Below are 15,811 nucleotides of genomic sequence, written 5' to 3' on the forward strand. Positions count from 1 at the left end.
ACAGAATGATCTGTAAATTTATGTCTCCACTTATTTTGAAATTGTTATGGGAACATAAAGATGATTTAGCATCCATCGGCTTAGTAACTACCATTTTCGCATCAGTTGAAGAAGCTACAACCTTTGTAGAAATGTTGTCTCCTATAGCTGAAAGTATTTTGCCATGTTCTAATGCAGGCGATTTATTCAATCTTGATGCCAAGACCATGAAACAATTTATGGCTTTTGTATCGGCGATAAAGGAGTCGTCATGGAAGGATCCTAATATTGTTCAAGTGTCAAATTCTTCGAGTGGGATGAGTGAATCCTAGCCTGGCAAAGTTACTAATCTTTTCATGGAATCCATGCGGTCTGGGTAATTTAAAAAAATGGTATTCTCTGAATTACCATCAAAGACCGGATATAATGCTTTTGCAGGAGACCATGTGTCAAACTAACTTTGTAATAGAGGGCTATTCTGCCTTCGTTCAGGTTGCAAGGCGGGGTCTATTTGGAAGGCCATCAGGTGGTCTTGCGATTTTGATTAATTCTGCCTACAGATGTTCTACAGAATTGATTAGTTGTTCTGCTTCTATTTTAGCCTGTGCATTGATTGATGATGAGGATCCTTCCATGACTCTTATATTGCTTTGCATCTATTGGAATAAATTAAGTATGTCAATTGAGACCATTTTAGATGAATTGAATGCTGTGCTTGAAAAAGGATTTATATTGTTTCCCACAGCTAGGATAATTGCAGGGGGTGACTTAAATTGTTATTGTTATGATGAAGGTTCTCATTCTAGTGTTATGTGGAACAACCATTCAATGGTCTCTAAGAGATATGGGCAAATGTGGAACTCTTCTTTTCTGGAGTGGGATATGCAAACTCCGCTATTCCCACTCGAACCATTTAATTACACCTGGGCAAGAGCTGACTTCAAATCTCTAATTGATTATTTTTTTGTCTCTTCAAGGCTATACTCGTGTGTGGACTCCGTGATGATTATAGATCCAGCAATAGGAGACCACATGATACTATCCCTGTCCCTCAATATTCCTATGTCTCGTTATAATGACGAGTTGTTACTTACTCTAATAGAACCTGATCGCCATGCCTTATCTGTGAAGTGGAATCCCAAGGTATGCCTTACCTTCATCGACTGCCTTGAGTGCGATTATGACATCACTCATCATTCCAACCTAGAAGGTATTCCCCTTTTACAAATTGACAATATAAATACAAACAGAATTAAAATCCATCTTTTAAAATTAAAAGAATCCTTAAAAAAGAAGACTCATCTCCTTCTCAACCATACTCATAAATTTAACCTTCAAGTGGCGCACTTGAAAGCTCAAAAAAACTCAGAGATTAGAAAACTTAGAAAAGGCAACACTTCCTTATCAACCTGCTCTGACCTTATCAGAATTGTTAGACAACGCTACAGAAATAAGCTAAAATGGTTGAAGAGTCACCTACACTATGAAGACAATCAAAAAGTCTTCTACCACTTACTAAAACATGACTCCAGGCAAATTTGGAATACCTTGCGTACTATCTCCGGTGACTCTGCTACTACGATTGACTCAGTGATTTCTGCTGAAACCTGGGTCGCCTACATTAGACCTAAATTTCAACTACCTGACCGTTTTAACACGCTAAAAGGTGGCGAGCCTAAGCTACCTCTCAAAACATTATCTTTGTGGTCGATTGACGATATCATTGACGCTATAGGGAAACTTAAACCCTCCAGGGCCTCTGGTCCGGATGGTATCCCCCCCTGTGTATACAAAGCTAACCCTACCTTTTGGGCTCGTATTCTTAAAATCAAATTTGATTCTATTCTGTTTTCCGGTATTATTCCTCCGTCTTGGACCTCTGCCCTGGTTATTCCTATCTATAAAAAAGGTCCTCCTAATTTACCTGCAAACTATCGCCCAATAGCGCTAACCGACGCCTCCTCAAAAGTCTTTTCTCTACTTCTGTTACAAGAATTACAAATGTACATCAATGATGGCAACCTCTTGTCTCCCTATCAAGTAGGTTTTAGGAAACATATAGGTTGTCCTCTTAATGCCACCATTCTTTGCCATCTTCAGGCCTTTACTTCCTCCTCCAAACAAGGCCCTGTCTACATAGCTAGTTTGGACCTCACTGCGGCTTTTGATTGCGTCATTCGTGAGATATTGTGGAAGAAAATGCTGGCCATGGGGATCCCGCATCATCTGGTGGCATTGATTGCTTTGTTGCATAAAAATACATCCTATCGCATCCGACTGAACAAAGAAGGAGCTCTTTCTAACCACATCCCAACGGAAATGGGGGTGAAACAGGGTTGTATCATGGCAGCGGTGCTATTCAACTTATATCTCCTGGGTCTGGATGAGACATGGGTGACTGGAGAATGTTTTCCAGCCAAGCTTGGTAACATCAAGTTGGATTGGATGGGTTTTGCAGACGACCTACTATTCTTTGATCGAACCCCTTTTGGGCTTCAAAGGAAATTAGATCTATTTGCAAACTTTGCCCACACCCATAATCTTTTTCCTAATCCTATGAAATCTTCCATACTTATTTTTTCGGGTGGAAAACTAAATCCGCATCGCTTTTCCTGGTACCTTAATGGTATGAAAGTAGAATACGCTGTGTCGATTCGGTACCTAGGTTACCCTCTTACTGACTCATACTCTGTAACAATGTGGAAACAATTTCTCAATCAAAAAGTGAAAACTCTTGCTTCACAAATGAAAATTATTTTCCATCGATACTGCATGTTTTCTTTACTTCCTCTTATTCAATTCTATCTCCAGAAAGTTGAACCCATTATACTATACTCCCTAGATATCTGCAGCTATGATATTGATGATTTCCTGAATATATTGCAGGGAAAGCTGTGGAAAACTGTATTGGGCATGGCTTTATCTATTCCAAATGTAATGATATGCCATGAACTGAATTTATTACCTTTGTCAGTAAAACACAATTGGAGATGTATCACAAACTACTCTAAAATGCTTAACCCGCCCAAGAACACATTATACTCCGAATTGAACAAAATCTTGGGCGACTCATATATAAAATCGTTACATATTCAAACTATAAAAATTACCAATATTCTCTCAAAAATTCATGAGACTCCTGATTCCATTAGCATGTGGCTACCGAGTCAAAAAAAAAAATACCAAAGATTCTTTTGGAGCATGATGATGGATAAAATGGGTACCTATCCATCATTCGATGAATACAACCTTTTTCGAGGCAAATGGGAATGTAGACTAAAATATCTAATACAGTTTCCTTCTGCGTTTGCAAGGAAAATCTATATGCGTTTCAGATTAAATCAATTCCGCACACGTCAACGTACACAAAATTGGGCCGTTGGTTCTAAGAGTCCTGATGCGACTTTCTGTCGCTTTTGTGAAAATGTTGATACACCCGAAACGCTTAAACATCTGGTGATTTATTGCTCTTACTTTGAGTTATGGCGTATTCAAATATTTGATAGTTCCTTTTCTTGTTCAGTTATTTCAAGGGAATCTCTTTGGAGACGCTGCATGGAAGGCTACAGTCAAAGCCTGATTCTTAAATTGATTAATTTACTTGTAATTATTGAAGCCAAAATGGTAGAAGTACTGACAACTGATTGAATAACCTTCGGGAAACGGTTTAGAAATTATTTTGGCTAAAGATTTGTTTTATTTATATACTAGTGACTATTATCCTATTTAACCTGCTTCATCTGATTATTGTATTGTTCTGAAAATGAGCATAGATTGCTATGCTTTTGTTCATTTATTTTGTGGTTGTTCATTTATATTGTTTATTTATATTGGGTTTCTTTAATTTTGTAATCATCATGTGCGTTGAATGTCCTTAAAGAGTTTAGAAACTGTTTGTTCAAACTGCAAGGTGTTTCATTAAGTGCCGATGAAACACTGTTATGTGTAACCTGTATATGTGAATGTGTTTACTCTACTATTTTATGTCACTTTTTTAGTCCTTGTTTATCTTTTAAACAATTTTTTAATGCATATTTTGTATTGTAAAGAATTAACTGTAAAGGTTTTCTCCTTAAATAAACCAAATACATGAAAAAAAAAAAAAAAAAAAGATACCATGAGCTTCTGGGGGAAGGAGAGGAAAGGCAGAGTACCTCTGAGGAGGTGCAGTCGGAAATGTGACTTTTTATAGACCTCAGAGATGTGGGTGGAGAAGGAAAGGGTGAAGTCAAAAATGAAGATTAAGACGCGACAAGGCTCCAGAATACGGAAATACATTTAAGGGAGATGCTCCAACTTAACTGTCCTAATAAAAGCTGAAACACTGATAAAACAAGCACATCACTATTACTGCAGAAAGGCCGAAACACACAGTGTCGAAGACATCTACATTACAATGCCGCCAAGCATTGACAACTAGCCTGCAATTTACGGTTCAGAAAATACACATCCAATAAAAAGGATGATACAGGGGAGATTAAAAAAAAAGACTATTACAACCCCCCACAAAAATCCTACGAAATTTAATCCAGAGAGAGAGTTTTGTGCTTTTTTCCCGTGCCAACTGTCAATATTATGAAATTTGATGTACAGAGAGTGTGATGAATCCACATAATTTTAAATTATTTATTTATTTATTTGAATTTGTAAAGCGCACTACAGCCCAGAGGCATCGAGGCGCTGTCATATTATGGCGTTTCAGGTTATGTGCTGAAATATTATGATGTTTTTGCATAATTGTTAGACTCCAAGCACACACTATGATTTCATTCTATAAATAAATAATTGTTTTGAATAAACGCTGGCCATTACAGATAGAATTAGTGACATAGATATTATTGGCTGTCTATCCGAGGCGATCCTGATCAGCGAGTTTTCTGTGATGGATAGGAACCTGGGAGATCAGGATTATTACCAGGCACCCATTCAAGTGTATTTATATGTAATAGTGTTTGTAATTTGGAATTTTAGTGCTAGCTTAGTCGTGTGTAGTAAACATTGGTGACTAGCTTTTAAACTGTTTGTCTACTGTGGTTATGGCCGACAGCAACAATGTGCGTACAGTTGCATGGCGTAACAATCCCCTGTGGCTTTTCAAGTGGGAATTAGGCCCTTTTTGGGAAAGCATTTTTTGAAAAATCACTTTAGTAAACCTTTATTTTTTCCTTTGTTCATGTGTGACCGAATCCACACCTTAAACAACTAACTTCTATAGACCCTCACAAATTATTTTTTTGAAACTCTTTATTGTTTTTTTTACATAACATTCAATAAACACACAACAAACAACATAACATTCAATCTGCACTTTGTGTTGGGGGTATTCCGTTTCCTCTTCATCTGTCTTGCGCACGGTCACACTTATCTATACTCAGAGAATTTGTTGCTCATTTGCAACTGGGTATCTGCACTTTCTGGATCATTTTAACGCCCCTCCGTCAACTTAGTCATTCTTCTGACACAGCGCCTCATCGCCCCTTTCGTCTATGTCTGCGTTTTCCATTGCATTGTAATTGTTCATGTCGTTTGCTACTATGGGTATAAACAGTTCCTGTATCAATGCATTCCATGCCATTATTCTATCAGAGCTTTCGTTTGCCCCCCTGTGTAGTGCCGTGGTCCACACTGGTTTCTGCCCATGTCCATCTCTGCAAGTCTGACCACCATGCTTCTATGGTGGGGCCAGTGGCGGGCTTCCTGGCCATCGCTATGCGTCTCTTCGCCAGAATACACATCAGGTCTTTCATTTTGGCTAGGTGTGTTCTCTGCTTGCCCCCTCTAGGGAACAGTCCCAAAAGATAGGGCTCTGGGGACCATGCATGCATGTGGATTCCACCCTCCGCTGCTTTTGCTTTAATACGTTCCCAGAATCGTGTTATTACTGGGCAGATCCAGAACATATGGAGCATATCCGCTTTTTCTGTTGCGTATCTCAGACAATTATGGTCTGCTTTACTCCCCATCTGGGATATCCTGTTCGGGGTGAGGTATGCCCTGTGTGTAACATAGAGCTGTGTTTGCCAAAACCTTGCATTACTGGAAACCTTCTTAATGTATCGTAAAGCTCTCGACCATTCGGCATCTGTGAATGTTTTTTGGAGCTTTGTTTCCCATTTTCCCTGTGTTGGAAGTTCCTGCATGTTGTGATGCTTCAGGTGCAGGTTATAAAGTCTGGACACCGTGTGTCCCCCATTCGGCCGCGTCAGACCATGTGTCTAGTGGCTCCACTGTTTCAGTGTCTTCTGGTGGGTTCGGCCACCTCTTTTTTATTGACTTAACCATGCTATTGTAGAGCATGAATTGGCTTTTGTGCACACCACTCTCCTCTACCAGGGTCTGCAATTCCACCCATTGTCCCTCTTTCCACAGGTCGCCGATCTGTGCTATCCCTTTGGCTTCCCAGTGATCACGATATTGGGTGAGGGCTCCAGGTCGAGTGTTTGCGAGTCCCGCCAGGGGATCTGTGCCGAGTAGGGGTCTGGGGTTCCTTGGAACTTCCACGCTCTCTTCCAGAGGGTCAGACCCAATGTGGCCAGTGTAGATAGGGTTTGGGGTAATGGCTTTTCTATCCATATTAGCTCTCTCAGGTACCACTTCTGTATTGCAGGCTGCAGTAACAGCGTATCTATAGTTGTGTCATCCCCCAGCCAGTGTACTACGAACTGTAACTGGCCCGCCAAATAATACAGCTCAAAGTCTGGCAACTTGATCCCTCCAGACTCATAATCTCTTTGTAACGTATGCAGTGCAAGCCTATTTCTGCACCCGCCACAGAAATTCCCATACTACGGTGTTCAGTTGTTTAAAGAATGTCCCGGGGATTTTGTGAGGTATGTTTGTGAAGTGATACTGGAGGTGAGGGAGTACTGTCATCTTCAACAGGGCTGCTCCACCTATCATCCCTAGTGGCAAGGTCTTCCAAAATGTTATTGACCGTACTATTTTCTCGAGCGCCCCCTGTGTGTTGGCCTTATGTGTCCCAGTGGTGTCATGTATATATCTATCCCCAGCTAGCGGAAGGTGCAAGGTGTCTACGTGAGGCTTAAGTATGGGAGTTGGCGTGTGCCTGATTCCCTGAGCCCATCTCAGATCTATTGATCTAGATACCAGACAACCTAGCAAATGCTCCCATCACCTCTAACAGACATGGCAGATGATTCCGTGGCTCAGCGATGTACAGGAGCATGTCATCTGCGTAGAGCGAGACTAAGTGGATGACATTATCTATCTTGATACCCATCTCGCTGTATTCTGCTCTTAAACAGACCGCCAGGGGTTCTATAGCCAGTATGTATAGCATTGGTGACAGCAGGCAGCCCTGCTTCGTTCCTCTATATATCCTTCATGTCTCTGAGATGTGTCTGCCCGTCTTCACCCTTGCCCTAGGGTCCTTATACAACAACTCTACCCACTTTAGAAATCCTTCCCCCATCCCAAAGTGCTCAAGCACATGCAATAGCCAGTTCCAATTGACAGAGTCGAAGGCTTTAATTGCGTCCAGAGACACCACCACGCACTCGTCATGTCTTGGGTTTGTCCGGTCTATAATTTGGTGTAGCCTCTGCAGGTTCCATGTGGTATTCCGCCCTGGAACATAACCCGTCTGGTCTGAGTGCACCAGTGTGCTTATGATTCTTTTGAGCCTATTAGCCAGGGTTGCTGTTAGGATTTTACAATCTTGGTTAATCATAGAGATTGGCCTGTACGAACCGCAATCTAGTGGTGACTTCCTGGCTTTAGGATGGGTATAATTAACGATTCTTTCATACTGTCTGGTAGCTGATTTTGGGTGAGCGCCTCCTCGTATACTTCCAGAAAATTACATGCTAGCGTATGCTTATATTTCTTATAAAACTCGCTGGGCAATCAATCGGGCCCCGGAGTCTTTGCTCTTGGGAGGCTGTCTATTACTGCTTCTATCTCTTCTAAAGTGATCAGGGCATCTAGTATCTGCCTCTGTTCATAGTCTAGTTTAGGCAACTCTATCTGGGTCAGGGCATCCTTTATGTCCGAGACATCTGCCTCCTGTTTCTGAGAGTACAGTGCCTCATAGAAATTTGAGAATACCTGGTTGATACCCTCTTGGGTCCTTACTTCCTCCCCCATTTCATTCTTAATTGCATTTATCAGTTCCCTTTTTGTTTCTTGCTTGGTTAACCAGGCAAGGAGTCTTCCAGGCTTATCCCCGTCTGCATGTAGTTTCTGCGCATACTTCCCATAATCGAGTTTCCCTAATCTCTCCCAGATGGCCCTGCACTGCAATCGTAATGATATTAGCTCTGCTGGTTCTTCCCCTGCCGCGCCCCCCTATTTTTCAACTTGTTCTATTTCCTCCTCCAACCTGACCAATTCTGATTGAATACTCCCTTTAAGCCCCCCCCCCGTTTTGCCTATTGCTGCCCCCCTAATCACCACCTTAAAGGCATCCCACAGAGTCCCAAATGTATCTACACTGCCTAAGTTATTGTGGTAATAGTCCCCTATTGTGTCCTGGAGGTGTTCCTGGAACTCGTCCTCCAATAGTGCCTCTGCCCTCAGCCTCCACGTCCTGTAAGTGTATTCCCAGTCTGCCATCAACGGGGCATGGTCTGAGAGTGTTCTCGCTTTAAAGTGTATGCCCGTAAATTCCCCCAGTGTCTCTGCCCCCGTGAACATGTAATCTATGTGTGTATGTGTGCCATGTGGGGCGCTATAGTGGGAGTACCCTCTGGCTTCCCCATGCATTTTCCTCCAAACATCTTCCAAGTTCAACTGACCCAGAATCTTCTGCAGGGCTTTCGCCGGTGGTGCTGGTTTTATGTGTTTATTGTCTGACCTGTCCAACTTCGGGTTGAGTGTGCAGTTAAAGTCTCCTCCGCAAAGATAAGTCCCCTCCCTGAATGGGGCCAACCTTGGTGTCAGAGATCTGAAAAACTGTGTCGCATCATGGTTCGGGACGTGTGTATTGACCACACACACAACTCTTTGTTCTCTAGTATAATGATCTGCCCTCTTGATCTTGTTCTTGGGTTATGAGCCGAAACGGGACATTGGGGCCTAACTACGTTAGTACTCCCCTAGCATAGTTTGAATAGTTAGAGCCATACATTTGTCATTCCTACTTTTTCGCTATTTTTGACTGCTTCTCCTTCGTCAGATGGATTTCCTGTAACATTGCCACTTTCACCTTTAACCTATTCAACCAGGCGTACCCTCTGAGTCTCTTAGCATAATTGTTCAGCCCTCTTACGTTCCAAGTGACGATTTTTGATTCCATCACGGATCATGGTGATTGCCACGTGCTGTGGCTCTTGTTTTCCCACAAGCCTATATTGTTCCGTCAGCTATGCCTCCCTTCCTTTTCCTCTGATGATTTGCTGTACGCTTCTCTTGGTGTTACGGTCCCATCTACCCCTTGTGCATCCGTGTTCGGAGTGGACTTTGCCAAGTTGCTTTGCTCCTCAGGCATCAGATGATACCCCCTTCTCCTATGTTGCCTTTATCTTTTCACTTTGTGAGCTTTGTTGGTGTTCTTTGTGTTCATTAAGTATTCCCATTCTCGTGCTGCCTTTCAACTAACTAACTATACTTTAAGCAAACTCCCAGCCACCCTCCCCCTGCTCAGGCTCCTCCGCTTTTCTTGCTCGACCCCAGTGTGCCAGGGCCAGCTTCTCGCAGCGCAAAGCCTCAAAACTGACATCTGTAACTTGTACAAGTTTGTGGGGTTTCCGTCGTGGTGTCCATCGCGTCAGCTTCCGAGTTAGCTCCTCTGTCTCCTATTTTGTATTACATCTGGTGCTCGTAGTCTTCTCTTGGTGTCTTTGCATATTTAGACCTCTCAGTCCTCCCCGTCTGTGACTTACTGGGCAGCATTTCTGTTATTCTCTGCATTTCTGGGTGCCAGCTGGGGTATTCCCTGTTGATCCATCCACTCGTGGGCTTCTTTTGTGGTTTCAAAGGTGTTCATTCTGCCCTTGCAGAGTACCTTTAGCTTGGCGGGGTACAGTCATATAAACCTCAAGTTTGCATTTCTAAGGCGCTCTTTCGTTGGTCCAAACCTCGCTCTTTGTCTTTGCAGTAGCAGTGTGTAGTCCGGGTATATCGCTATCTTGGAGGAGTTCCTGCTGATTGCTCCCCCCTCCCTTGAGAATGTTAATATTTTCTCCCAGTCTTTAAAGTTCATGATTCTGATGATCATGGGTCTAGGGGATGCTCCCGCAAAGGGGTTTTCTGTCTGGTTAGGGCTCTATGAGCCTGTTCCACCACAAAATCTTGTGATAGTACCTAGGCTCCCACTTCCTGTAGCAGCAGGTTTTCCATGTAATTTGTGGGGTCTCTTCCTTCCTCTCCCTCCGGGAATCCAACAATCCTTATATTGGTTATTCGGGCCTTCCCTTTGGCATCTTCAGCTCTTTTCTCGAGGGTGCGTACCCTATCCAGCATGTCTGTCATCTGGGACTGTGCAGTGGTGATGTTGTTGGTGTTAGTCTGCACCTGCTGTTCTGCCGTCCTCACCCGGTCTGCCGGGGCCTGAACATCCTGTCTCAGAAGGCCCACGTCTACTATCACTGTGTCCAATTTATGCTCCAATGAAGCTTTCAGCGCTTCTATGGCCTCTAGTATGGGTCCGTCACCCTGTTTCCCTTCTTGTAGCTCGGACCCTGTCGCAGATGTGGTAGCCTCTGCTGAGGTGGGCTGGTTCATGTCACCTTTGCAGGCGAATGCTTCCATGCTGGTCTGTTTGCCCTTTCCCCCTCTGTGTTTCTCTGGCATATTCTTGCTTATACTTAAAGCAGTGCACACTGTTCCTCCAATCCTCACTGAGTGGTTGTATCCAGAAACTTTGTTGCTCGGGTGCGGAATGATGGTCTTGGTATCCCAGGGTCTTGCTTCCCCTATGTCAACCTTTCAAGCTTGCTTTCGAGGCCTCGCTTCCCTGTGCTCGCCGTTCTATTTTGTGGGCCGGGTGTTTTACTCCCTCCTTCCGTTGGGATGTGTCATCACTTCTATGTGCTTACATTATGGTACCCCGTTTTGTGCACTCAGTTTGTGTTCTGGAGGGCCGCGGGCTGACCTATTTGTTCCCGGCATCCTTCTGCGCCGTTGCACCAAGGAGGTGGATTGTGCCCTCCCACGTATCTATGTTGGTTTGAGAGCCGTCCGGCTAATGCTCTGTTCCTTCTTCACTTCCCTAGAGCCTTTCTTGCGCCGTACTGCACTGCTGTTGCACTCTCAACTTGATAATGGGAGTATAAGTCTTGCGGTCAGCTGAGAATTCTGGTTGGCTTGGGAGGTCTATCCTGCACTGTGGTAGCTCTTGGGGTGTCTTTGAGGCTGCTTATCCCCCCCTCCACATTCTGCTGCTCTGGTCACTGAGGTGAGTACCCCGTGTTTGCCCCCTTGTTTGGCCCTTGTGCGTTGGTGGGGGGCTCTCTCGCCTCCTCAGGTCTATCTGCGTGTCTTGCGCTTAACTCCTCTTACCCTCAGGGTTTGCAGCAGTTGAGCTTCAGGAGCTGGTTCTGTTTATGCTCTGATTCGTCTCAGGCGTTTGTTGGCTTTTCGCTCCCGTCCACTCTCCCTTGCTGCCTCCGCCCTGTAGCTTGTGGGTAGCTAGGATAGATTGTGGGTTTGTTTAATGGCTCCTTCAATTGCTGTGTAGGCAGTCCCCTCTCCGCCTCGCCCTGGCCGATCGGGGGTGTTCCTGCCCCGGTGCTATTTATCCTGCGTTGGTTTGTGCCCTGCGGGGGCCCTGTGTTGACCTCTTGCTTCCTTGTCAATTTATGGCTTCCCTCTTATGCTCTGGGCTCCCCCGCTCTCACTGCCTAGCGGGGTTACCCAGGCTATGTGTATAATGCGGCCAGAGTTCTGCCCTTGGGCGGGCTTGTTGCTGTCTCGCTTGTGCCGTGGTGTGCTGTGGTGTAGATGCCCGGGGGGAGGGAGGGACTGTATGTTGACTGTCAACTCACCCACGCTTCCCCTCTCGTGCTGACACCCCCTTGCTGTTAGTCCCGGGCTCACCTCTTGTGCTGCGTTCGTACCCTTGCAGCGCTGGCAGTCTTCTGTTGCGCTCCGCCCTCGGCCTGTGCTTCCCCTCTCCGCTGCAGCTTCTCAGCCTGGCCGCCTCTTGCTTCGGGTTGAAGCTAGAGCTGGTTCGCTCTCGCGGTTCCTTCTACAACACTTGGCTTCGGCGCCCACTCTCCGGCTCCTCCTTAACGTTGAAGCCGGCACCTATCCGCCATCTTGCCTGCTTGCGTGGCTTCTCTCGACTTTGCGTTTGACTGCTTTCACAGGTCTTCTCGCCGCAGGGTTCTCCGTGGACGATTCTCGCGCCTTCCGACACCTTCCTGCTTCGTTTATTTTAAGTTTTTATAGATATTGGGCCAGTATGACTGCCTCATGTACAGGATCACTATGGAGCTCAGAGTTCCAGCCACTCACTGCATGGGCACCAACCGCCAGCTCGGACCCTCATACATTTATATCCATTTACCTCTAAATTCTCACAACAGGCATCACATCCTTATCCACACTCAGAACACCCACACTCAGAAAGTTCATCACCTACACTTAGCCTGCCAACGCTCTACATATTCTCTCAATCGGCACAAGCTCACCCACAATTAGCACAACCATACTCAGAAAAGTCTTATTCCACATTCCCAACCACACTCCCCTCTCCCTCACCAGTGTGCAGTACATTTGCACCCATTCTCAGAAAAAAGCCTACGCAACTTTGAGCCACTTAGCACTCAATCACACGCACTCAGAACAGTCCCGCTCACATTCAGTACAAGCTGACTAAAAATACATATAACTATATCTCGTACACTCTAGCCTACACACAAGGACTTTCTATATGCACAGCAAAACATCCCGTCCCACACCAGCAACACCAAAACTCATTACATGCTCCCCTTCACTCATCACTCCAGCACCTTATCATCAGAAACCCTAACCTACACTCTGCACAGTCCTCACGGGCACACCATTCTCTAATCCAGTAGAGTCCATTGATCATGTGCTCACATCTTTAAATGTTTTAGAATTTTCTGAGGAGTCAGCAAAATTCTCTCCGCTTTTCTTCCCTACTTTTCACGTCACTAGGCAGCTACAACATCTGGGCTTGTGCCTGTCTGTTTTGGCCCTCTTTGAGCCTACTTGGATTCCTGCTGCCTGCCCTTCAAAGGGAATGCTAAAAGCAGGCAGGAACAGCTATACAAAGTTAGGGGTGCGATGCCCTTTCAGAAGTGGTGTTAGTAGTTTACAGAGCACTACATGTACTTAAAGGTAGAGGAAGACTGTACCCTGATGTTGGTGAGGAAAGGTGACTTTGCAGAGACAGAAAAATGCCAAAGAGTGCCAGACATGTTGACAAGGAGAACCATACAGCATTAAAATAGACACTATGCACACAGTGTTTCCCACCTACAAATAGATCAGACCAGTAAACTGGGCAAGTACAAATAGCATGAGTCGGACAAATATTAAATCATGACCTTCGGTGGAACAATATTATTCTCCTTCCAGCATAATTGCATATCTGAGACAAATAAGTTATAAAGGAGGGGTGCTAAAATGCACCGGTTTAACCCCATGATTAGTTACCATATCAGATGAGATAGCACCTCTACCATCTAGCCTAATATTCACGGACGTTCCATCATAAAGGGCCACAAATACATGTTTGGCAGTCCGGAAACAAGGGTGCTGCTAGCAACGTACTGGAACCCTTTCCGGATCACCAAACTGTGAGTTTGCCGGTAGGGGCATGTACCTCCTGGCAGACTTGACCTGCTGGGAGTTCAGGCCCCTACGGGCAGTGTTTTCCCTGAAGCACCGGTACTGTTAGCATCAGTGATGGTTCTTCAGTGACCCCATTCCCGTGGAGTCCCATAGGAGTCCCATAGGACTCCACAGGAATGGGGATTTACCGTTCCGCCGCCTGCCATGTTATCCCAGTGGCATGGTATGTCAGGTGGCAGAAACAATGTTGGGCCTATTAATCATCTCTAATATTGAGCAGTCACAGCCCCAATTAAGCAGCACCAATATCTTTTTATAAATGAGATATCACAAGCAGGTCCTGGAACTAGGTTTACTATGTCTGAGATTGAAAAACAAAATGTCAGTTGCAGATTGCATACATGCCACCATTATCAATTCCATTTGGGAGACCCTAATCCAGTTCTCTTTTAAACCCATCATTTTGGGACTTGTAGATTTGAGTTCATGTTATGTTATTGGGATTTATACAGAAAACCATTGCCATTTGCATGGTCTTCAGGTGCTCAAATCCAGGACTGGCCTAGTATGTCTTGAAAAAATGGATAATGTTGCCATGTATGAGGTTGTGTCTATTGCAGACAATTAGTACTAGCAGCAAAAATTCATGTTATGTTATGTTAGTGAACTTATTATACTGTATAGTCTATTCTTAAGACCTTATTGCAAATTCTGGGTTCAGATTTCATCTTCATAATGTCAGAAAAACGGTTGCAAACATCAGAACTTCCATGAGTAGATGAGAATAATAATCAAAAATCTGGGATTCAAAATGTAGAATAGTATCTAAAAGGGGTTCAAATACCTAATGATCATGCATATTAATAAAATATTACGGTTGTAAGGGTGGATGGGAACAATCAACCCAATTGGACATGTTATATTATTTTATTTTTTATTTGTTTGAAATGTTGGGCAGACACTTTGACTGGAAGTGCATACTTGTAGAAACAGTATAGATAATGAGGCTGTCTCTACTCAGTGTGCCTTTACATAGTTACAATGATATGGTTTAGAGGAAGTCCGAAGTTGATGCTTTTAAATAGGTAATTGGATAACAAATAAACATACATAAATATGGTATAGATTTAGGCATTGGGGCAGTATTGATTAGATGAATGTACTTTTGACATCTGGGTAAGGTAGGCAAGGCTGTTGGTGGGAAGTGTCTTTGGAGGGTAAAGATACCCCTTATCAGGTTAGAAGATGGAGTTTAAGTCGGGTCTAAATTATTCCTGTGGATCGGATTGCTTTGATAACAGGGTGGAGAGAATTTCAGTGATGTGGGTGGTGTCCCAGTGTGGTTGGGGACAGAAAGAGATTTTGGAGTTGAACAGTGAAGAGCACCGGGGTAGTTTAAAGAGAGATGCAGTTTGCAAGGTAGTGTTGGGTTTAGGACATGTATATACTTAAAGACAAGCTGAATAAATGTGAAGAGGGAGCAATTTTGTTTTGATAGCCATCAGGTTCGGGGACGGTATGCAGAGGTGGAAGAGGATCGAGATTAAAGAAAGTGCATAGAGCACAGTTTAGTACTTAGCAACATATTGAAGAGGAAAGCCCAGGGGCAGGCTAGAAATGTGAACACGTTTGCTATACATTTGTGTATAAACTAGAATTTTAGCAAAGTCGCACGTAGGGATTGTGTAGATGTTCCTCTAATTTAGAAGGTTAATCTAAATGCAGTGGCATTGATTACATGAATTTAAGTTTAATGTAAAAGAGGACCCATAGGCTGCAAGCTTTGAGTGATGGAGGGAGATCAATGGAAACAAGCTAAGGGACAGGTGAGAGCGATTGGCCTAGGAGAAAGATGGCTTGCATCATGGAGGAGATTATAATTGGCAGCAGAGAGCCATCCAGAGCCAGGTGACATAGAGGCAGTTAGCAATGAGTTCAGAGATGTTAGGGAAAGTATAAGAAGGTTTCTTGGTTATCAGAAAAGAGGAGGTAATGGATGCCAAAGAATGAATTGAGATGTCTTAGTGAGGAAGCGCAGTGGATGAAGAGGTTGAGTCTTGAGGGACTTACACTGGGTGGGGGTTGGGTTTGGAGTTGAAGGTGATGGAGA

The 15,811-nt window shown here is 44.1% G+C and overlaps 1 protein-coding gene across 1 annotated transcript in view; it reads left to right on the forward strand.

Moving 5' to 3' along the window:
* LOC138472411 (uncharacterized) overlaps positions 1 to 15,811 on the forward strand; it is a 227,877-nt gene that overhangs the window by 38,539 nt on the left and 173,527 nt on the right. The window lies entirely within an intron of this gene.

This window comes from Ambystoma mexicanum, chromosome 8 (genome assembly GCF_040938575.1).
Source record: "Ambystoma mexicanum isolate Mex_15411 chromosome 8, UKY_AmexF1_1, whole genome shotgun sequence".
Classification (NCBI taxonomy): domain Eukaryota; kingdom Metazoa; phylum Chordata; class Amphibia; order Caudata; family Ambystomatidae; genus Ambystoma; species Ambystoma mexicanum.